This window comes from Ctenopharyngodon idella, chromosome 3, assembly GCF_019924925.1.
Source record: "Ctenopharyngodon idella isolate HZGC_01 chromosome 3, HZGC01, whole genome shotgun sequence".
In the NCBI taxonomy this organism is placed as follows: Eukaryota; Metazoa; Chordata; class Actinopteri; order Cypriniformes; family Xenocyprididae; genus Ctenopharyngodon; species Ctenopharyngodon idella.
The window spans coordinates 9,357,065-9,380,483 of NC_067222.1; the positions used below are offsets into that span (position 1 = coordinate 9,357,065).

General features: G+C 39.2%; 2 protein-coding genes and 1 long non-coding RNA gene across 11 annotated transcripts in view; 1 reads left to right on the forward strand and 2 right to left on the reverse strand.

The window, feature by feature from the left end:
- The window catches only part of LOC127509865 (putative leucine-rich repeat-containing protein DDB_G0290503), a 427,110-nt gene that overhangs the window by 144,416 nt on the left and 259,275 nt on the right, over window positions 1–23,419 (reverse strand). The window lies entirely within an intron of this gene.
- LOC127509969 (DLA class I histocompatibility antigen, A9/A9 alpha chain-like) overlaps window positions 1–23,419 on the forward strand; it is a 421,940-nt gene that overhangs the window by 122,889 nt on the left and 275,632 nt on the right. The window lies entirely within an intron of this gene.
- LOC127510068 (uncharacterized) lies at window positions 8,358–9,010 on the reverse strand. Its single transcript, XR_007929445.1, has 2 exons — window positions 8,846–9,010; window positions 8,358–8,593 (listed from the first exon to the last, which is right to left on the reverse strand). It is a non-coding gene; the product is annotated as an uncharacterized LOC127510068 (long non-coding RNA).

The window sequence follows — 23,419 nt, forward strand, 5'->3', positions numbered from 1 at the left end:
TGTTTGCGTGTGCCTGTGATGGTGTGGGAGCGGTGTGTAGGATGAAAAGTCCATCATTGTCGCTAAAGGAGTACCAACTTCTAGGATATTCAATTTCAACGAGAGCAACTTCCCATTTACCTTTCAAGTTGATAGGGCTCGCTAACCTTGTTTTGTAACTAGATATACGGTTTTCAGGATAAACTGACAAAGAAGCGTTGCATGGTAGCGTAACGTAGAAACCATTGTCGTCCATGGTAACCCACTTTTACTAAAATGATCTTATCGTGTGTGGGTTGCTGTGTTTTAAGGCGTTTGCAAGTCCACCAGAGCTTTTTTGTCTATATAGCTATTAAATTTTGAAGGCCAACCTAACTATTTCACTAAAACAAGCGTGGATCTCCCCTGTTTTTTCTCCCCTAAAATCTTTTCCACCTTAAACGCTTTGTTTTCACTCACGATTATTTTTTGTAACTCTTTTTCATAAAAAACTCAGTCGATGACCTCCCCGTCATAATCAGACAGTCTGTATACGGGTGGTTGACGCGGGATACATGAGGCAATAGTGAAAAATTCTTCTGTGTAGTTCTGTTCATATCCTTTGGCAAATGGACCTCTCACTTTAGAAATTCGAACAATGTCTCCGACTTTATATTTAAATACAGCTTTTTCATTCTTCTTTATATCTCCGTACATATTTTGAAACACCAGAGCCTCATTTTCTTTGTTGACGTCCACCGGTCTCATCCTAATACTTCGGTGATAACTGGTGTTGTATCCCTGCATAATATCTTGTAAAACATCTATATATCGCCGAGAATTTGTAGCTGTTAAAAATCTCCACATTCGACTTTTTAGCGTTCTATTAAACCGTTCCACAACGCTGGCTTTCAAATCAGTAGCAGTTGCGAAATGATTAATGTCATGCTTTTTCATTACATCTTGAAAATGTTTGTTGAAAAATTCCTTTCCCTGATCCGTCTGCAGTTTCTGCGGTACGCGTCCCTCTTCGAGTATAGAGTTAAATGCTTTAGTAACCTCAAGTCCACTTTTATTTTTTAGCACACGAGCCCAGGCGTACTTGCTAAAAACATCGATACATGTTAACATATATTTATTATCATCATTTTCCTTGGAATATGCTGACATGTCAACGAGATCCGCTTGGAACTGGGTATCCACTCCGTACACTACAACTCTATTGCGTATGTATTTTATAGGGGCGGTTCTGTGTAATGTGTAAGCATCCTCCCTGGCCAACCAATCTGAAACCTGCTTATCGCTTAGACGCACTCCGCATTCTTTTAAGACGGCATCTTTTAATCGTTTTTTACCTCCTAAAGAACTGGGGTTGGACGGCGTGTAATAAACTTTTTTCATAAGCTCCGACATGTTGTTGTTTCAACCTATGCAAAGAATAAGACATACAACTGGAGTGAATCAATCATTTATTAAAATTCAATGTAATGACGTTACAAATGATAAAAGAAAAAATATTTAAAACAAGATATATGATGACCGTATGATCTAAATATGAATAAATTGAAATGGGGTATATAATGATCGTATGATCTAAATAATAAGTAAATAAAAGAATAAAATGAAATGTAATTACATAAGGACTGCATGCTCTAAATAAGAATGCATTGAAATGGGGATACACACTAAGTAAAGCGTTACAATGATATTAGATGTAATCAACCCAGAAAGATAGATAATGAATACATTGAAATGGGAGTACACACTAAGTAAGTCTAGCCAGAAAAGAAAATCTCGGCATGCCTTCAAATCACGGTCTAGGGCGTAGTTGACCGTTGTTTCAACAATATCAGAGATGGTAAAACCATCAACATCACGTTTTCTAACCAATTCCACACAAACATCTGTTACATATGTACAGATACAGAGGATGTCACCGTGGCGAAAGTCTTCGCTACATTGAGTCATCACATCCAGAACATTTCGTATCATCTCACAATGTGGTTGGGTCCCTTTAACACATATGTTTGTCAAATCTTCCCATGAATCTGCCAGTCCTCTTATATGACACATGTATTTCTTGAGATTTGATTCACGGATAGTATCCTCCTCACAATTATCATCATCATCATCATCATCATCTGAATCAGGTGCATCTTCGATCATCTTTTCCAGTAATGCAGTCATTTGTCTTTTGTAATGACCTTTAAACAGAAATTCTATGATGCTCCTTTGGCTACATACAGCACCCATGGTGGTGGCGGAGTCTGGCTCACTCTCCATTCACAAGTGAGAAACCTTGCCAGAGATCGACGGTGTCATGCACCACTTTCTCACAGGATTTGTCCAGAAGTTTGTCTCTGATTTCTTGTAGCTTTGCAGCTATGAATGGTTCGTCTTTTAATTCGTGCAGAATAGCTCCGGCTGCTCCTTGAATTCGCTGAGGATGAGACTTTAAGCCAGACCGGTGTAGGGCGTAGGCTATGATGGTTCGTAGATCAGGTTTAAACAGCTTGCGGGTCAGCTCGTCAAAGTGGGTGTCGAAAAAGTATGTGGGTGGTTCAAACAGGCATGAATGTTGCAGTTGGCTGGGATGATTTATCGCACAGCCTTCACAGTCCTCCTTTAGCTTTTCATCGATGAGATGTTGCAGGAGTACAGCAATCAATGATTTTGAATCCGAGGTCGGTGAAGCATCCGTCTGGGGTATCAACCCCCTTGTCGGTTGAGGTAGAGGGAGTGTCAGACAGACCAGATAGGAAACTCAGGTTGTGATATCCAAGTTCTTTGCAGAATTTATCTAACCATTTTTTACTGACAGCAGATGTCCCGGGTTCGTCTGACAGAATATTATCAGTAGCATTGTCATCTGGCGGGTCAGGATCGTGGTTGAAAGAGAGACCGTAGCTGCCGTGAACCAGCTCTGAAGCATCGTCTTGAGACGTGGTTTATAAAGATGTTGTGTGTGGTGGGACTGGCTTACAACACTTCTTATGGCTGTAGTGAATGGGCGGGGACGGAAAAGAGTATGTGCTGCTGCGCGCGCATCTCTCAGGGTGGAACAGCTGCACTTTAACTTTATTGTACCCATCACGCATGTCACACCATTTGAACATTTTGTTTATGATTGAAAAAAGACAACTCAACAGATCCCGATCGCACCACTTGAACAAAAATTGCATTTCGTACATGTCGAAATGATCATTTTGTTTGATGACTCCTGAGAGATCGCTGAGCTTCGTCTTGTCTTTACAGCAGAATATGTAAATGCACTCATCCGGATTCTTATTGGAGTGATCACCGACCACTCGGTACCGAAGATTCGGTGTTACTCCGTCCCACTCTGCGATGTACAAAGGCCTTTCTCCATAGTCATCCAGATCTTTTCACACACGTGTGTAGAATAAAGTCCAGTCCTTATCAGGAAATACCAGACAGGGGTCTCTTCCCGGTATAAATTCACCGGCGCTGTCTGCGGTGTAGAGTGTGACAACTCGAGACGGTTTATGGAATATGTAACCGAATACACGCTTACTATTCATCGTAAATTCGTCTCTCACATACTCCTTATTCTCGTGGAGAAAATTTGTCAAATAGACATGCCAGCGCTCTTTTCTCGGAGCCAGAGTCAGACTTTTCATCATCTCTTCATCCCATTCCGTCTCGGGTGTTTTAGGTGAGTATAAACTAGTCATGTTTCACAGCTCTTTTTCTGTTTCCACAGAACACCACGCTCACTATTTATACAAACATGAAATTGAATGTGGATGCTGTCACATCTGCTACACGTTACCCACCCAAGACTTCAAATACCGGCTGTCAAGTTTATAAATGACCCATCTACAATTTATTCACCCAGAAGAGAACCAAACCCCCACAGGATAACATCGTTATTCAAATATACGCTGTCAGTTATATCGCCTGAGGATATCTCCAGTGTCAAAGGTCAAGGGTGATAGAACGGTCAACGTGAAGGGGTGGGGTAACATCATGGGTGGCCCCCGTGGGGGTGTAGGTCAAAAGGTCATCATCAATCATTTTGACATAGTAGCCCCCCCTATATTCTCTCTCACGAGCGAAGCGTTAGCGCAAACATACAACAACGGTCTGACAAAAGACTGAGCACAAGGGGATCTAAAATAGGGGAAAGCAAACGAGGGATAAGTGGCAACAGGTGAGACAGATCACAATTAAGGATGAGGATAACGAGTGGGAGGGGAAAACGCCACACTGACAGCAGAGCACATGGAGAGCTGTCAAAACAAAACTGATGAGCTTAAAGACAACAGGGCACGCAGACACAGAGACAAGACAACAAAACATGGCAAATCAGACCGAAGTCATGACACAAACACTATAACCACTAGAAAGGTACTATAAAACAGTCCACATTCTGCACTACATTCTAAGACCATACCAGAGCATTGTTACATATGGACTAATTTAATGGTAGGTATTGAACTTTAGTGATATTTGATTTTTTCTTTTCTTTTTTTTTTTCAAAATTATACTATTTGCCATGTGCATCAAGAAAGATAAATAATAACATAAAGAAGTATGCCAGTCATTCATTAAAGTTAATCATTTCAATAATAATAACAATAATAATAATAATAAAATAGCATTTATATTTCTGTATAAATAGCATTTATATTTTTATGTTATAAAAAGTGGTGTAAAAAATTGCTCTGTGCATAATGAGCTGGTGGGTTTTGGTGAGGTGTGTTGCGGACTGGGTGTGATGGGCCACTTTGTGCCAGAAAGTCCAGGGCCACTTTTTTGCCCCAGCCCGCCCCTGTATACAATATATATTAGTGACCTAATCCAGCAAAATGAGTCACAGTGACCCAAATTTAAAAATTGAGATTTTGGTATCAATGGAAAGAGGAGACCATAAGCTTTAAAATGATACCCTAGTCAAAGTCATACCTTGAATGGTTTTAAAGATATACCCACATGGTCGTCTGCCCTCTTTTTCCAATCGAAAATTGCTTTTAAAGTTTTTTTGCCCGTTTTTTTGTTGATATCTTTCAAAATCCATTGCATTTAAAGGGATAAAATATTTATTTGAATAAATATTTTAAAAAGCACTTTTAAAAGATTTACTAAAATCAGAAAGATTGAACAGAGGTGCTACATTTTTGCTTGAGCGAGAGGGTGTGTCAGTGTGTGTGTGTGTGTGTGTGTGTGTCTGAATCCTTGACTGTCACTTCACGTGTACACGCACATGTACACACAGTCACAGAGAGAAAGCGTGTGAGAGAGTGGTTGAGTGAATGAGTGAGTGAGGATATATTGCTGTTCAAAAGTATGGGATTAATAAAATTCTTTATGTTTAGGCTCACCAAGGCTGCATTTATTTAATCAAAAATAGGCAAAAATAGTGATATTGTGATTTGTTTTCTAATGATGTTTTATTAACAAAATTCGGGAGGAGCAAGTTCAGATAATTAACCTAATTAGCACAGGTGGAGAGCATTCAGTTAATCAATTCAACCAATGTCAAGAGGTATAAATTCAGCAGACTTACCTCTGTTCATCTGAGAGTTTATCAGCATCCTTCCTCCACCCCATCTCCTCACTTCTAGTTCTATCTACTTTTACCACACCGGGGGTAGTACTCTGGGTTCGGGCCAAAATGCTCGGAGCCCTCTCCCCGGACAGCACGCCAAATACGCTTAACTTTATTTAATTATATGGATATGTGAACTCGTGAATTTTAATATATTTTAAATGGCTATTTATTCCTGTTACTCCAGTCTTCAGTGTCACATGATCCTTCAGAAATCATTCTAATGTAATGATTTGATGCAGCTAAGAAACATTCTTAGCTACTATTATCAGTGCTGAAAACAGTTGTGCTGCTGATTCACAGAATAGAAAATTTGAAAAACAGTTTTGAAACTTTAGAAATTTAATTAATCCTTGTTGAATAAAATTAATCTTGTGGAATTCATTTCTTAAAAAAAAAAAAAAAAAAAAAAAACTACAGCAATTCCAGACATTTGAGTATTTTAATGCATATGCATTTGTGCCAACATTTTGGGGGCCACTGTATGTAAAAAGATGTTTTGTTGTTATAATAGTTTTGTTGTAAAAAAAAAATTAAATTAAATTTCAAAGAGTGGTAAAAATGTCAAAATCTTTCAGACTTAAAATTTCTTTCATTTCTAGAGAGATGAGCCAGTTTTACATCTTCATAAGGTAACAGAAGAACAGAGCAATACATCATTGAAATGGCAGCTGGTTCATGTATTTAACAATTATTTATTCATTCATTTATTCATTCCTGTTATAGGAAATCAGTGATCTACTACTTGAACTCATCAGGTGTTCTGGGATGCTTGATTTTATTGTGCATTTGAAAAATTAAACCTTGTGGCGTCAGTTTATCTTTCTTTAAAGGCCGGAACACACAAAGCCAACGCCGACGAACTACTGGCGACGAAAGCAGACTGCAGGGTTGGCTCACGTCGGCAGCATCTGTGCCTAAAGTTGCCCTGACACAACAAACCAACGTTCGACAGCCGACTGCCAAGTAGCAAGTCCGTTCTGCGCCTTTGTAAGATGAGGCAGGTGGCAGTAGCTGAACAGCCAATCAGAATGATCAGATGGCCCGACGGACCGACGAGCTCCGACGCCAATTCAACATTTCGAATCGCCGAAAAAAAGCCGATGAGGACCAACTTCAGCCGACGGTGTGGAACACACTGAGAAAACTTAGTCGGCCGATAGCCGACCGTCGGCTTGGTGTGTTCCTGCCTTAATATAGGAAACCATGAAAAGACAATAGACCTATAGTTTCAGCATTTGTCACCAACCGGAAAACCAGAGAATGTTAGTCAGAACAGGTAAGCATAAGACATGTATCATCACAAGGTACAAAGGAAGAGCACAACAAGCTGCACTCATTGTAGACCATAGCTGAAGGTTACTCTGCTGTTACACAAAGTGTCTGTCATTCAGTTACAGACGACTGCACAAATCATGCATACTAATGAAAACATTATAAACTGTTACCTAGAAATAAACAACTGTAGTTTAGGCATAAGTCAGCCATGATGCTGAGAATATAGTTACCTTTATGGAATAATCCACTAATGTCCTGAGATACAATGTGAACTAAAAGCTCAGCTGCACGTGCAACTGCGCATGCTCATGAATTCATGTAATCTCCACCTTCAGAAACCGAAAATCTCGTAACAGGGGCTCATGACTGCAACAATAAAGGGAGAACAAAGCAAAATATATATATGATGAATAAAGTTTATTACATAATTCTAGGGGGTTCACATTATGCTATGCAAATTTATGCTGTTTGAAAAAGTCAGAAAAACGACAAAAGATTCCCGTTTGAGCGAGGCAACAAAGAGGCCAGCCTGAGATGATGTCACTCCTCCGTTGCGTGTAACAGGAACACTTATATTTCCACCTCTTCATTTGGATCAGGTGTTGCTCATTTCTTCTGCCACCTACAATACAACCAAAAGAAAACAAAAAAACAAAACACACCCACCACACACCATAACACTGTTCATCAGTCTGTCTCTTTCTGTCTCGTACTTGATCTTAAGTTGATCTCTTTCTGTTTTTTCTTTTTCTGTTTCTTCTCTCATTTCCTCTATTTCATGTTTAAATGTCTCTCGTTCTCGTCTGATCTCATCTTGTATCTCTCTCCAATGTTTCTCTTGTTCTCTTATTTCTATTTTGAGTTCTTCTTCTCTTCTCTTGTTCTCTTTGTCCTGATTCTGTCATTCTTCCTCCATAATCTTCATTCTCTTTTTCTTTTGTACATTTTTCTTCATCAGTTCTTATTGAAACCCACCACAAATGGGTGAATAACTGGCCACAGACTGTAGTGAAAATGTATTGCTTGTACAAGCTTTTATTCACATTAATAAATACCAAATTTTGTATAAAAACCATTAAATGTTTAAAACACTGGGACACATCATTCAGCAAGGAGAAACAAAAACAAAACAAATTTATGACAAACCACAGGGCTCCAACAGGGTACAACCATACGTGTGTAGAAAAATAGAGCCACTACTTGCAATGCACACTCCAAATACAGCACAAAATCCACGGCACTCAAGAGGATAAATAAATCACCAGGAATCACAAAGGAATGCCCACCACCTCACCAGTGCCAGTCACACCCTTGGAGGAGACCCTGCAGCTGCCACGGAAATAATGAAAAACTAAAGAGAAAAAAACAAAGAAAAAAAGTATCAATTGAAAATATACAATCATATGAATACACAATATCAAAAAAAGAAAATTAAGGTAATTCACCAGAAAAAAAAAGAAAAGAAAACAAATAGTAACAATAGTCGTGCTAATCCTGCAAAATAAAAACCTTTTATTAATAACTGAAATACACATTTGCATAAATCAAATTATTTAATCTAATCAAATACCTTTAAATTAACTGGATTTAAGAAAAGGGAAGAATAAATCAACCAGACGGTTCTTCTTTAAAAGAAACCTACAAAACAAACTTTCATGAAAACAACCACCTTCAAACATATAATAAATAAAAACTAAATAATACTTGTTACCTAATTCGATTAAACTCATTCAACACTCTGAAGACTGCATCACCAGGCCAATCACCATCAACACACAAGGGCTTCTGAAATGCAACAACAAGATAAAACGACTTTCTGCCCACCCAAATTAACCTACTATTATCTTTACATAAACCCATTACCTCGATAAAACAAATACATACGACTATCTTATACCCTGCATTCAAATCACATAAAGGTGACCTAGAGACCCAAACCATTGTAAGCATGAGCAGCATGAAATATAAATGTCTCATTGCTCAAAACAGGCACAGCCCTCAATTAAAACATTAAAGTAACTATTAAGACCAAATTACCTGATGCAAGCTCACGCTTATTTCCAGAGTCAATAAATGAATGAAACGAGGACGCGCTATACTTCCGTGCGTCTTTTTATAGCACGCCAACCGCGTAATGACGCAATTCTTATAATTGCCCCAAAGACTTATGGGAATTGTAGTGCCAAACCCATACGTCACCCGGTTACATTATTTTACTCTGTTCAGTTTCTCCATCAGAATCTTCATTTTGTTTACTTCTTCTTCATGTTTAGACTGAAGATTTTTTTTCTCTTTCCATTTTCTCTCTCTCTTGTTTCTGTCTCTGATTTAATGCACAATCTCTCAGGTCTTTCTCTCTTCTTTTCTCATCCTCTTCTTCTCTTCTCGTCTTTTTCACTATTTTCTGTTTCTCCCATTCCTCTCGTTCTCTCTCCATCTCCTCACGCATCGTTTCCTCACTCTCTTCTCTCTCTTTCAGTAGTATTTTATATTGTTCTTCTCTCTCATTAAATTCCTCTTCTTTTTCTCTCTTCATAATGATTCTGTCGTTCTTCCTCCATCATCATCCTTATTCTCTCTTTCTCTTCATCTTGTTTCTTCATCATTTCTTCTTTCTCTTTCAATAGTGTTTTGTATCGTTCTTCTCTCTCATTAACTTCCTCTTCTCTTTTCTTCCTCTCATTCTCTATTCTGTTCATCAGTCTGTCTGTTTCTGTTTCATATTTGATCTAAAGATTTTCTTTTTCTGTTTTTATTATCTCTTTTTCTTGCCTCATTTCCTCTATTTCATTTTTAAATATCTCTCGTTCTCTCTTCATTTCATAGATTTCTCTCTCTTTCTCTTTTATTTGTGTTTTATATTGTTCTTCTCTTTCTATATATTCCTCTTTTTCCGTCTTCTCATTCTCTAGTCTGTTCTTGAGTCTCTGTTTTTGTGTCATATTTGATCTGAAGTTTTTCTTTTTCTTGCCTAATTTTGTTCATCTCCTCTTCTCTTTCTCTGTCTCTGTCCATCAGGATCTTCATCTGTTGTTCTTGTTTTTCTCTCTCCATCTCTCTGAACATCTTACATGAGTAGAAACTCCCTCCGTTCGCTGTCACCATGTTGTCTATCTTCTCCAGTAGATCAGACACCTGTGTTCGGTCTCCAGTCTGATTATTATTGAGCACATGGAATCTGTTTCCACACGCTTCAATCAGATTCATCAAAGGAGAGCCAGGTTTTCCCAAACACTGTTCAATGGTTTTATCTTTCAGATTGTCTCCTCTGGTGAAGAGCACTATGGTGAACATTAAAGATTTCTCACCGAACGTCTCTTGGATGATCTTCACTGATGTAGCTTCTTCTTGAGTGAATGGTTGTCCTAAATTGAGCACAATGATGAACACATGTGGTCCAGGCAGGATCATAGAGATGCAGTTGCTGATTTCTCTCTGGATCTCCTCATTAGAAAGTTCAGTGTCAAACAGTCCTGGAGTGTCGATCACAGTAACGTGCCGGCCATTGATTTCAGATGTTTCTCTTCCACTTTAGTCACTGACTCTTGACATGTTTCTGCTGTAAACGCGTCTCTTCCTAAGATGGTTTCCAGTTGCACTTTTCCCAACTCCAGTTTTTCACAGCAGCACAATCCTCACACAAGGTCCTGTTTTCACATGAACCTGGAAATTAAAAACAGAACAAATCATACTGAAATTTAAGAAAACATCTTTATTAATTCAAGTGACTCAGAAATCAACAGGGGGATTGGGGTACAATGAGCACTTTTCACCCGTTTCCTTATTTTGATGAGTAAAATATAATATTTGTTATATTTATACCAAATCCAACACTAAAATGTAGCCTATTTCCTTTTCCATACCTAAAACAGCTTAATACATTTTAGCAGAACTTACCTCAAGCCTCTAGTAAAATGATAGTTTGGTTCCAGATATTAAAGACATTTACTTTTATAAATTATCAAATTAATTCATCCCAACGTCACAGGTTACGAATGTAACTCGGTTCCCTGAGAAGAAGAACATGCTGTGCTATGGTTTTAACAAAATGGGAATGCACCAGGTGAACCATGTCTGAAGCATATGTAAATACATGAAAATCTTGATTGGCTAAGGCAGTCAGGTGATGTCACAGGCACACAGGCAGGCTATAAAAGGGTGCCTGGAGAACACATCATCAGTTTCAGATTGTCTTTGTTCCCCCTTCAGGGAGCCAGATTAAAATTGTATTACTGAAAGACTTTCACAGCCAAACCTATAGGGATTATACTTTTTCAACCATCAAATCTCCTAGGAATTGAGCCAAAGTATTCTTGCAGGCTGCTACCTCCAGAGTAATCTGCAGGGGCCACTGAGAGATCAGGGTGCCATATCGCCTCCCTCAGCTTTTTTCTACCAAATGGACTTTATCAGTTTATGGTTGTAATTATTACAGCTCTAGCAAGAAGTGCGGAGAGAGTGAGAGTGGGCCGCTAATGTGGACTATGTCCACTTTTTATGCTCTGACATTCCATTAATCCTCGCAAACATTAGGAAATGTGTTAACATAGTTCCCTTACTGTGTCCACACTATCACCAGCAGGTCCAAACTGAAGGGGCGACAGATAAAGGAATAAGACAAAAGTTGTGGTAATGCTCATTCTCCTCTTCTGTTCCGCCTATTCATATGTGATTACATGTGAAACTGTTGCAACCTTCGTATCGGAGGGGGCAACAGATAGGAAAGCGGGACACTACTAGCTGTCATGCTCATTCCATCCCTTTTGTGAATAGTCCATTCTCCTCACCATTATCATAAGCTAAGTGCAATAATAATGTTCAACTTCATGTATAGCCATAGGAATGTGAAACTTCCTCCGTACTCCAAATATTGCAAGGGCAACAGATGAGGATGCAGGACGCAAGTGGCGATATCAACCACCAACCTTGTCTGTACTAGCCAATTCAAAATTCAAAATTATGCCCCCACCTCTGAACTGCCAGTACTAGAGGGAGGTGACCAATGAAGGTGTGAGACGTGAGTGGCACCACATCACTACTACCTCTGTACCTCCTGTACTGGGTATTATACTGTACTACAGTATTGCCCGCTCTCCTTTCCTATGACAGCCCCTTTTTATGATCACGGAGGGAGCACCTTGTCTCCACCTCCATACTTCCAGTACCAGAGAAGGTGGCAGTTGAAAAAGTGGGACGCAAGTGACGTTAATGCCCACCAACTTTGCCTGTACTAACCCTTCCAAGATTACAGAGGGAGCACATTGCTACCATCCCTAAACTATCAGTCCTCTGAAGGTGACACGAGAGAGTGAGACACTTGCATTCTGACACTGTCTCCAGCTGGGGTCGGCTACAGGGTCAAAAGAGGGGACTGAAGGTCTCTGACTACGGCTGGTAATGTACTTCGCAAATGCCACAGTCATCTTCTTCAGGCCATCTCTTCTTCAATTGTACCTGCAATCACTCACATTATCAACACCTCTCTTCACACAGGTACCTTTCCCACAGCATTTAAGCAGACTTGGATAACCCCACTGCTTAAAAAATCTCACTGTAAATCCAGCACTTCTAGAAAATTACAGACTGGTGTCCCTTCTTCCATTCATTGCAAAAACAACCCAGATAGCAGACAAACCTTGAATCAACGTTGAATCAATGTAATGCATTAACCAAATTATCATTGAATCAGCGTTGATCAACGTTGAATTTTACATTGAATTTTCATCAGGTTTGCACCCTGAAACAATGTTATTTCAATGATGAAAAATAGATCAACATGGTTGTAAAATCAATGTTTTTTCAACCTTAATTAAATCACCTATTTAACATTGAATTAACTTGGAAACAATATCAAATCAATCTTGCTTTATGTACAACAAGATTCTAAGCCAGTTAAATGTCTATTTCTACTCATTTCAATCAGAGACAATGTAAGGGCTGCAGTTAATATGGTTTTAATGAAAAATTCACAACTTCCTTCAGTTTACATACAAATGTATTCATTTATAACCACACACTGTTTGAACAGGAATTAACATCATATTCAGGAAAAACAAGTGGCTGTAAAAATGGCATTTCATAGTGACTAAAACAAATAAACCTGGTTTCACAGACAGGGCTTAGGCTAAGCCAGGATCAGACCTTAGTTCAATTATTTCAGTAGCTTTTATAGACATGCCTTAGAAAAAGATGTCAGTGCAAGTTACTTTCAGTTAAAACAGCTCAAACATGCATTTTAGTCATTGGAAAAAGAGCCTGGAAAACTGTGACAACATAAATGCAACCTGCATCTGTAAAATGGAAGTAAATAGACATGGAAACTCACCAACGAAGACAGAAACAGTACTACAGACTGAAACACTACCACAGTTCACTGCTCAGGACTTGAAGCTTTTCAAGTATTGAAGCTACTCTTCTAATGCAAAAAGTATGTCCTTATTCATTAAATTGATACTCTGACAAACTCAGGGATTTCCACCACGAGCAATGCCCGCAAGCTGATCAGGAGCATAACGGAGCCAGTTTTGCAGAAACAGCAAATACAAACTTTGACGCCTCCTTTTTTTCAGCCTTCACTTGTTGTAAGACATCTAAAGAAAACAAAAACAAACAGGAAGTTAAAACTGCACAATGTTCTTAAACATTTGATCGGTAGTAGTGTATGACTGACAGAAGGTGGGTCATAAATATTTGGAAATGTGACTGTTACAATGTACAACAAAATTAAGTGAAACTTGAAATATGATTAAAAAAAAGGTTTAAGTTAAAACACGCTGAATTCAATTTTACAAACCCGATTCCAAAAAAGTTGGGACACTGTACAAATTGTGAATAAAAAAGAAATGCAATAATTTACAAATCTCATAAACTTATATTTTATTCACATTAGAATATAGATAACATATCAAATGTTGAAAGTGAGACACCGTGCCATTCGCCGTTGCCGGCTAAAACTCTATAGGTCAGAAAAGAAGCCATATCTAAACATGATCCAGAAGCGTAGGCGTTTTCTCTGGGCCAAGACTCATTTAAAATGGACTGTGGCAAAGTGGAAAACTGTTCTGTGGTCAGACGAATCAAAATTTGAAGTTCTTTTTGGAAAACTGGGACGCCATGTCATCCGGACTAAAGAGGACAGAGCGCTGAACTGAGCGCTGTTATCAGCGCTCAGTTCAGAAGCCTGCATCTCTGATGGTATGGGGTTGCATGAGTGCGTGTGGCATGGGCAGCTTACACATCTGGAAAGGCACCATCAATGCTGAAAGGTATATCCGAGTTCTAGAACAACATATGCTCCCATCCAGACATCGTCTCTTTCAGGGAAGACCTTGCATTTTCCAACATGACAATGCCAGACCACATACTGCATCAATTACAACATCATGGCTGCGTAGGAGGAGGATCCGGCTACTGAAATGGCCAGCCTGCAGTCCAGATCTTTCACCCATAGAAAACATTTGGTGCATCATAAAGAGGAAGATGCGACAAAGAAGACCTAAGACAGTTGAGCAACTAGAAGCCTGTATTAGACAAGAATGGGACAACATTCCTATTCCTAAACTTGAGCAACTTGTCTCCTCAGTCCCCAGACGTTTGCAGACTGTTATAAAAAGAAGAGGAGATGCCACACAGTGGTAAACATGGCCTTGTCACAACTTTGAGATGTGTTGTTGCCATGAAATTTAAAATTAACTTATTTTTCCCTTAAAATGATACATTTTCTCAATTTAAACATTTGATATGTCATCTATGTTGTATTCTGAATAAAATATTGAAATTTGAAACTTCCACATCATTGCATTCCTTTTTTATTCACAATTTGTATAGTGTCCCAACTTTTTTGGAATTGGGTTTGTATTACTATTTAATATAAACCATTATAGGTTGATGTATATCATACCCAGAAGCAGGGCACAAGCTGATGTGACAAGTGAGTTGATTCAAAACTTTATCTCCCTCGATCACAATGTCAATGTCAGCAGGTGGTTCATGAAGTTCTCCCCCTACTTACGAATAATGAACACCACCACGAAGAGCTGCTCAAGGTCACCCTCACAATCATCTGTCTGGTTATCCTAAAGTTGTGCACATAAAACAAACAGTTTCATTGCCTTTTGCTAGAATGACTACAAAATAAACAAATGTATACTTTTTCTGAAAAAAATAACACATGGGAACACAGGCAAAACAAAATTATTACAAAACAGATATTTTCCAGAAAAAAACAACAACACAAAAGTCACATGCATTTGGGATGGCATAAAGGTGAGTTAATGAACATCTGGTTTGGACATTAGTAATTCATTATCCATTAACAACTATATCAGTTTTTATAGAAATTACTTACCATGTATTGTAAAGTGTCCTCAGTCATCAAACATCATTGAAAAGCTTTAGGTCCTAAGGGGAGAAACATTTTTACAGCATTATTAGTGGTCGATAGTTGTTTGCCAGGTCAATTAATTAGTTGTGCAACTACTACTATTATAATCTACTATTTCTACTACTACTAAAAAAATCATGATCATGATACTAAAAAAATCCTAACATTTTTCCCTGGACGAAGCAAAACACCAAGTTAGGCAAATGTAACGTTAGCTCACAATGTTTTTTCTTACAGATTTGGATCATCATTTTGGGCGAACATATACATCAAATCAGAGCTAACATGTCAAAGACAAATAAAAGAACAGACAAATATTAAATTAAAAAACTTAACTCAATATTATAATGCAGGAATCCTCACTGTGCCTCGGGCGTTTTCTCCCGCACCACGCGCACTTCCCGCCCACAGCATTTCAAATATCTCGCGCTGCATACAAGGTAAAGGAGGAATTCATTTTAAATTCGATTAATTACGATTCTGTTAGGATTCATGTCCAGAAACAACGTTAATGAACTATAAAACACACATTCAAACGCTGCATTATCTAATATATAAAGTAAAACAAATTTCCAAATTCAGCCTACCTTTCAGTCCGAGAAAATCGATCGATTCGAGCAGAAAGTTCAAAACGCTCGTGCGTCCTGACGTCAGAAAAACGTCTGACCAGAGATCCTTAAAGTGCAGGTGAGATGTTTTAAGTAGTTGTGAATTTACTGTTTAAGTTGAAAGAGTGTAACGTTATTATAATAATAATGTCCAGCTGGTTCATCTCACTGACTTCCAACTGGTTAGAGTTTATCTACACACTTCAGTTGGCAGGATTATTATTATTTATTTATTTATTTATTTATTTATTTATTTATTTATTTATTTTTTGTGGGACTAGTGGGAAGGGTCATGAGGAGCATGAATGCTAATGTGAATAAAGTGTTGAATGAGGGGATGGATGAATTGACATAGCTTGGTCTAAGTTCCACCAGTGATGAAGCTAACCAAAAATCAACATTGATTCAATGTTGTCTTTTTCAACACTGAAAAGCATTGAAATTTCAATGTTGATTCAATATTATTTAGCATTGAATTTTCAATCTCAACCAAAATGATGATTCTGATGGAATTTCAACATTGAATCAATGTCACCTTGCTATCTGGGAAGTCATGTACAACCAAATTTCTACCTTTCTTACACAGGACAACCTCCTGAACAACAACCATTCTGGCTTCAAAAGTGGCCACTCAACTGAGACTGCCCTGCTCTCAGTTACTGAAGCCCTGAGACTAGCACGAGCAACTTACTCATCTCGCTGGATATGTCAACCCTCAAGACAGAGGGGATCTCAGGAACTGCACTCTAATGGTTCAAGTCTTACCTCTCAGGTAGTTCCTTCAGGGTGTAGTGGATGGCTAAGGTGTCTAAGTTACAACATCTAGCTAATGGGGTGCCTCAGAGCTCAGTGCTTGGACCACTTCTTTTCTCCAATTACATGTCATCACTGGGATCTGCCATTCAGAAACATGTTTTTTCCTTTTACTGCTATGCTGATTACACACCACTCTTCTATTCATTTCAACTAGATGATCCGACTGGAGCTGCTTGCATCTCAACCTTGCTAAGACAGAACTGCTTGTGGTCTCAGCCAACCCAACACTTCATCACAATTTCTCCATTCAGCTAGGTTTTTCTGCCATAACTCCTTCCAAGACAGCCAGGAACTTTGTAGTTGTGATTGATGATCAGTTAGGGATAGGGTTAGAGACCACAGGTTAGGACCACATTGCTAAAAATGCCTGGTCCTGCAGATTTGCCTTACTCAACATTAGGTTAGACCCTTCCTATCAGAGCAGGCCACACAACTTCTTGTCCAAGCTCTTGTTTTATCCAGATTGGACTATTGTAATGCTTTCTTGGCAGGCCTTCCAGCATGTACTGTGAAACCTCTGCATCTGATCCAGAATGCCGTAGCAAGAGTGGTTTTAATGAGCCGAAGAAAGCGCATGTCACACATCTCTTCATAAATTTGCTTTGGTTGCTAATTGTCACTCGCTTCAAATTAAAAGGGGTCATGAGCTGCGTTGTTTTATTGTTTTATAATGTTTCCTGGGGTGCACTTATAATGTTAGTATGCTTTTTACATCCAAAATTGTTATAATTTATAAATAAAAGGCATTTTTCCTACCCTGATTTTAGCCCTCTAGTTTGAACGCTCTGTTTTAAGGGGCATGTCTGCTGTGAGACTTCAGTGTAAACGCCCACTACTGTGATTGGCTAACATCTTTCCATTTGAAATAGCCAAGTATTACTCTCTCTTTTAGCGCATTTTTACTATTACAGCTCTCAAGTTTAATAAATCGTGAAAAGTGTTGCATTACATTTAGATCGTGGATGAACATTGAAGCCGATCACAGACATGTTGTTGAGCTCATGAAAGCAGTGATCTCGTCATTGCAACTCAATTTCTGTACACTAACAAATGCTTTCATCTTCACTAACAGTGCAAACGCGATGCAACTAAGAGATTCGTTGAATTAAACGGGAGTTTTGCGCGTCAGTCACAATAAACTTGCGATGTTTGATTGACAGCTTCAGCGCGCGCTGCTCCAACGATTGCAAAGGGAGCTTTCTTTGATCGCTTTCTTTATATAATTTAATCACCGTTAAATAACAGATTATTTTCATCCTACTAAGAGAAACAACGTAAGTTGACGTTTAGTCTCGGGTTTGATTTACTGACACACAGACAAAGAACATCTGACTGTACATGAATCATTACATATCAGATATTTTGTAAAATATTTTGTAATCCTCAACGCCATGTTTATTGCTTGGTAGCTCAATCCGGTTTAGCCCCACGCAGGCCTATGTTACTTAGGCTACCTATTCTATTGCATGTCATGCGTGAATTGATGTGCAGGGCTAAACAGGCAATGATGAAGTAGGCATTGATCTTCTTCTGCGGAGGCGGTGCTTGCTGCCCTGTGACATCATAGATCCCCACTTTGAAAATCCTGTCGTTTGCTGGGTCTGGTGTCAATAAAAGCTTTTATTGGACTAACAAGGAAGTTTTCAGCTCTGAAACTTACAGGATATTCTTATAGTATGATGACCTCTTATATGTCAAAAGCTCAAGGAAAATTTGATTTCTCAGTTCATCACCCCTTTAAGGCACTAATGTTTGCCTACAAAACAACCACTGGCTCGGCACCCCTATACCTATGTTCATTACTTCAGACATACATGCCCTCCAGATGCTTGCATTCTGCAAGTGAATGGTGCCTTTGTGGAGCCATCACAAAGAGGCACAAAATCACTTTCATGGACTTTTCATGGACTTTCATGGACAGGTATGTTATTGCATTGGCTGCTCCTGCTCGATTGCTCCTGTCTGCCTCGCTGCTCAGAGTTTTTGGGGCAGACCTGACCTGTTGAAAAGAGATGGTATTCATCCCTCCTGGGATGGTGCTGCTCTTCTCTTTAGTAATATGGCATATAGTCTTAGAGCTGAAACATGACAAACTGGGGCCCAGGTCAGGAAGCAGACTGACCGGCTAAACCGACATCTGCTAGCTGCCTCACGTCACAGAAGTTAGATAATTCCCAACACATAGAAACTCTTCCACCTAGATATTATCACATAGAGACTGTGTACCCCGAATTAGTAAAAACAAAAAAACTTCCAAACCCATTTAATGGTAAAAATGTAATTGATGTTGAACAAATAAAAAATAGAGATAATACTGATAAACAAATGATAAAGCTTGGGTTGTTGAATATTAGATCCCTTTCTTCAAAAAGCACTTACTGTAAACAATATTATCACAGACAATAATCTAGATTTGCTGTGTTTGACAGAAACCTGGCTAAAACCAGACGATTACATTACTTTAAATGAGTCTAGCCCTCAAGGTTACGATTATCGACACAATCCTCGTCAGAAAGGCAAAGGGGGAGGTGTTGCTGTAATTTATAGTAATTTTTACAGTATTACTCAAAAGTCTTTCAAATATAATTCCTTCGAAGTGATGGTACTTTATGTAACGTTATGTAAGTTGACATTTGTGCTGGCTACTGTATATAGGCCACCAGGGCACCATACAGACTTTATCAAAGAATTTGCTGATTTTCTGTCAGAGTTAGTACTAGCTGCGGATAAAGTCCTTGTTGTTGGTGATTTTAATATCCATGTAGATAATGAAAAAGACGCATTGGGATTGGCATTTACAGACATTCTAAACTCTATTGGAGTTAGACAGCACGTGTCAGGACCCACTCATTGTCATAATCATACTTTAGATCTAATATTGTCACATGGAATCAATATTGATGCCATTGAAATTCTGCAGCAGAGTGACGACATCTCAGATCATTATCTAGTCTCGTGTATACTACATTTAGTCAAGGCTGCTAAACTGCCTCCCTGCCACAAATATGGTAGAACCATCACTTCTACCACTAAAGATTGCTTTATAAATAATCTTCCTGATCAGTTTCATCGCCTTAGGATACCAGACAGCTTAGAAGACCTCGATGTTACAACAGAAACTATTGCCTCTGTCTTTTTCCAGCACATTAGACTCAGTTGCTCCTTTGTGCTTAAAAAAGATTAAGGAAATTAATCCAACGCCGTGGTACAATGAGCACACTCGGGCCCTAAAGAGAGCAGCCAGAAAAATGGAGTGCAGCTGGAAGAAAACAAAACTAGAAGTTTCGTGGAGAGAGAGAATGATTGAGTACAGAAAGGCCTTAAAAACTGCTAGATCTGCCTATTTTTCAAATCTTTTAGAAGAAAATAAACACAACCCTAGGTATTTATTTGATACAGTGGCTAAATTAATAAGAAATAAAGCTTCAACTTCTGATGTTTCCAAACAGCACAGCAGTAATGACTTTATGAACTTCTTTACTTAAAAGATTAACATTAGAGAGAAAATTATAACCATGCAACCGTCTACAGTATCACGTCAGACAGTGCATTGTAGTGTCCCTGAGGAAAAATTCAATTCATTCGCTGCTTTAGGAGAGGAAGAATTGTTTAAACTTGTTAAATCATCAAAATCAACAACATGTATGTTAGACCCTATACCGACTAAGCTATTGAAAGAGATGCTTCCGGAGGTCATAGATCCTCTTCTTAATATCGTTAATTCATCTTTATCACTAGGATACATACCAAAAACTTTTAAGCTGTCTATTATTAAACCACTTATTAAAAAACCACAACTTGATCCTAGAGAATTAGTCAATTACAGGCCAATCTCAAATCTCACTTTTCTGTCAAAAATACTAGAAAAGGCAGTATCATCACAACTATGTTCCTTTTTAGAAAGAAATGGTATCTGTGAGGATTTCCAGTCAGGTTTTAGACCGTACCATAGTACTGAGACTGCTCTCATTAGAGTTACTAATGATTTGCTCTTATCATCAGATCGTGGTTGTATCTCTCTATTAGTGTTACTGGATCTTAGTGCTGCATTTGACTCTATCGATCACAACATTCTTTTAAATAGACTCGAAAATTATGTTGGCATTAGTGGAATTGCATTGTCATGGTTCAAATCATACTTATCATACGTTATCAGTTTGTAGTAGTAAACGAAGAGATGTCATATCGATCACAAGTTCAATTTGGAGTACCGCAAGCCTCAGTACTAGGACCGTTGCTTTTCACTCTGTACATGCTACCCTTGGGAGATATCATAAGGAAGCATGGCATTAGTTTTCACTGTTACGCTGATGATACTCAGCTCTATTTTTTCGTGCCCTGACGAAACTTACCAATTCACAAAATTAACGGAATGCATAGCTGATATAAAAAATTGGATGACCAGTAATTTCCTACTACTAAATTCAGAAAAAACAGAGATTCTAACTTTTGGACCAAAAACTTCTTTACGTAATAACCTAGAATACTGTCTAACACTTGAAGGCTGCTCTGTTAAGTCTTCCTCATCAGTTAGGAACCTGGGTGTGCTCTTTGATACCAATCTTTCATTTGAAGGCCATGTTACTAGCATCTGTAAAACCACATTCTTCCATCTTAAAAATATATCTAAACTACGACATATGTTCTCAATGAAAAATGCAGAACAGTTAGTTCATGCGTTCATGACCTCAAGACTAGATTACTGTAACGCTCTACTGGGTGGTTGTTCTGCTCGCTTGATAAATAAACTACAGCTTGTACAAAATGCAGCAGCTAGAGTTCTTACTAGAACTAGGAAGTATGACCATATTAGCCCAGTTCTGTCAACACTGCATTGGCTTCCTGTTAAACATCGTATAGATTTTAAAATCTTGCTAATTACTTACAAAGCACTAAATGGTTTAGCTCCCCAGTAGATCGAGCTCTTAATGCATTATAGTCCTTCACGTCTATTGCGATCTCAAATTTAGGCCAGTTGATAATACCTAGAATATCAAAATCAACCGCAGGCGCTGGATCCTTCTCCTATTTGGCACCTAAACTCTGGAACAATCTTCCTAGCATTGTTCGGGAAGCAGACACACTCTGTCAGTTTAAATCTAGACTAAAAACGAATCTCTTTAACCTGGCATACACATAACACATTATCAATTTATATTTTCAAATCCGTTAAAGGATTGTTAGGCTGCATAAATTAGGTCAGTCGGAACCGGGAAAACTTCCTATAACACCAGATGTACTCGCTACATCAGAAGAAGAATGGCATCTCCCAGATAAGGCCGATGATTGTGGTGTCATCTGCGAACTTTAGGAGCTCGACAGAGGGGTCTTTAGAGGTGCAGTCCTTGGTGTAGAGGGAGAAGAGAAGTGGGGAGAGAACACAGCCCTGAGGAGCTCCAGTGCTGATGGTGCGGGTGCTGGATGTGAGTTTTCCCAGCCTCACTAGCTGCTGCCTATCTGTCAGGAAGCTGGTGATCCACTGACAGATGGAGGTGGGTACAGAGAGCTGGGTCAGTTTATTCAGGAGGGTATCCGGGATTATGGTGTTGAAAGCAGAACTGAAGTCCACAAACAGGATCCTTGCATAAGTTCCTGGTTTGTCCAGATGTTGTAGAATATAATGCAGTCCCATATTGACCGCATCATCCAGCAAACTGCAGGGGGCCCAGCAGGGGTCCAGTGATGTCCTTCAGGTAGGCCAGCACCAGTCTTTCAAATGACTTCATGACCATAGACGTCAAAGCAACAGGTCTGTAGTCATTTAGTCTTGAGATTTTTGGTTTCTTGGGTACAGGGATGATGGTGGAGCGTTAGAAGCAGGAGGGGACTTCACACAGCTCCAGTGATCTGTTGAAGATCAGTTTGAAGATGGATGACAGCTGGACAGCACAGGCTTTGAGACAGGATGGTGAAACACCGTCTGGGCCTTTGGCTTTCCTTATCTTCTGTTTCCTGAAGACTCTGCATACATCCCTCTCACTGATCTGAAGTGCAGGTTGAGAAGCAGGAGGGGGGAGGGTGGAGGGTGTTGATGGCTGTGTGGTGAGCCAGTTAGAGCAGGTGTGGGGTGTGAAACCAGGTCTTTCAAACCTGCAGTAAAATGTATTGAGCTCGTTGGCCAAATGTTGGTTCTCCACAGTGCTGGGGGATGGGGTCTTGTAGCTGGTGATGGTTTTCAGGCCCTTCCACAATGATGCTGGGTCAGTAGCTGAAAGCTGGTGTTCTAGCTTCTTAGCATAACTTCTCTTTGCTACACTGATCTCCTTATTCAGTGTGTATTTGGCCTGTTTGTACAAGACTTTGTCCCCGCTCCTGTAGGCATCCTCTTTGGCCTGGCGAAGCTGTCTAAGTTTTGCAGTAAACCAAGGTTTGTCGTTGTTATATGTTAAATAAGTCCTGGTGGGAACACACATGTCTTCACAGAAACTGATGTAGGATGTCACAGTGTCAGTGAGCTCATCCAGATCAGTGGCTGCAGCCTCAAAAACACTCCAATCAGTGCAGTCAAAACAGGCTTGTAGGGCCCGCTCTGTTTCGCTGGTCCATTTCTTTACAGTTCTTACCACAGGTTTAGCAGATTTCAGTTTCTGCTTGTAGGCTGGTAGAAGATGAACCAAACAGTGATCAGAGAGTCCCAAAGCCGCTCTGGGGACAGAGTGGTATGCATCCTTTAAAGCAGTGTAGCAATGGTCCAGTATGTTACTATCCCTGGTGGGGCATGTGATGTGCTGTCTGTATTTAGGCAGTTCACGGGTGAGATTAGCTTTATTGAAATCACAGAGAATGATAATGAAAGAGTTTGGG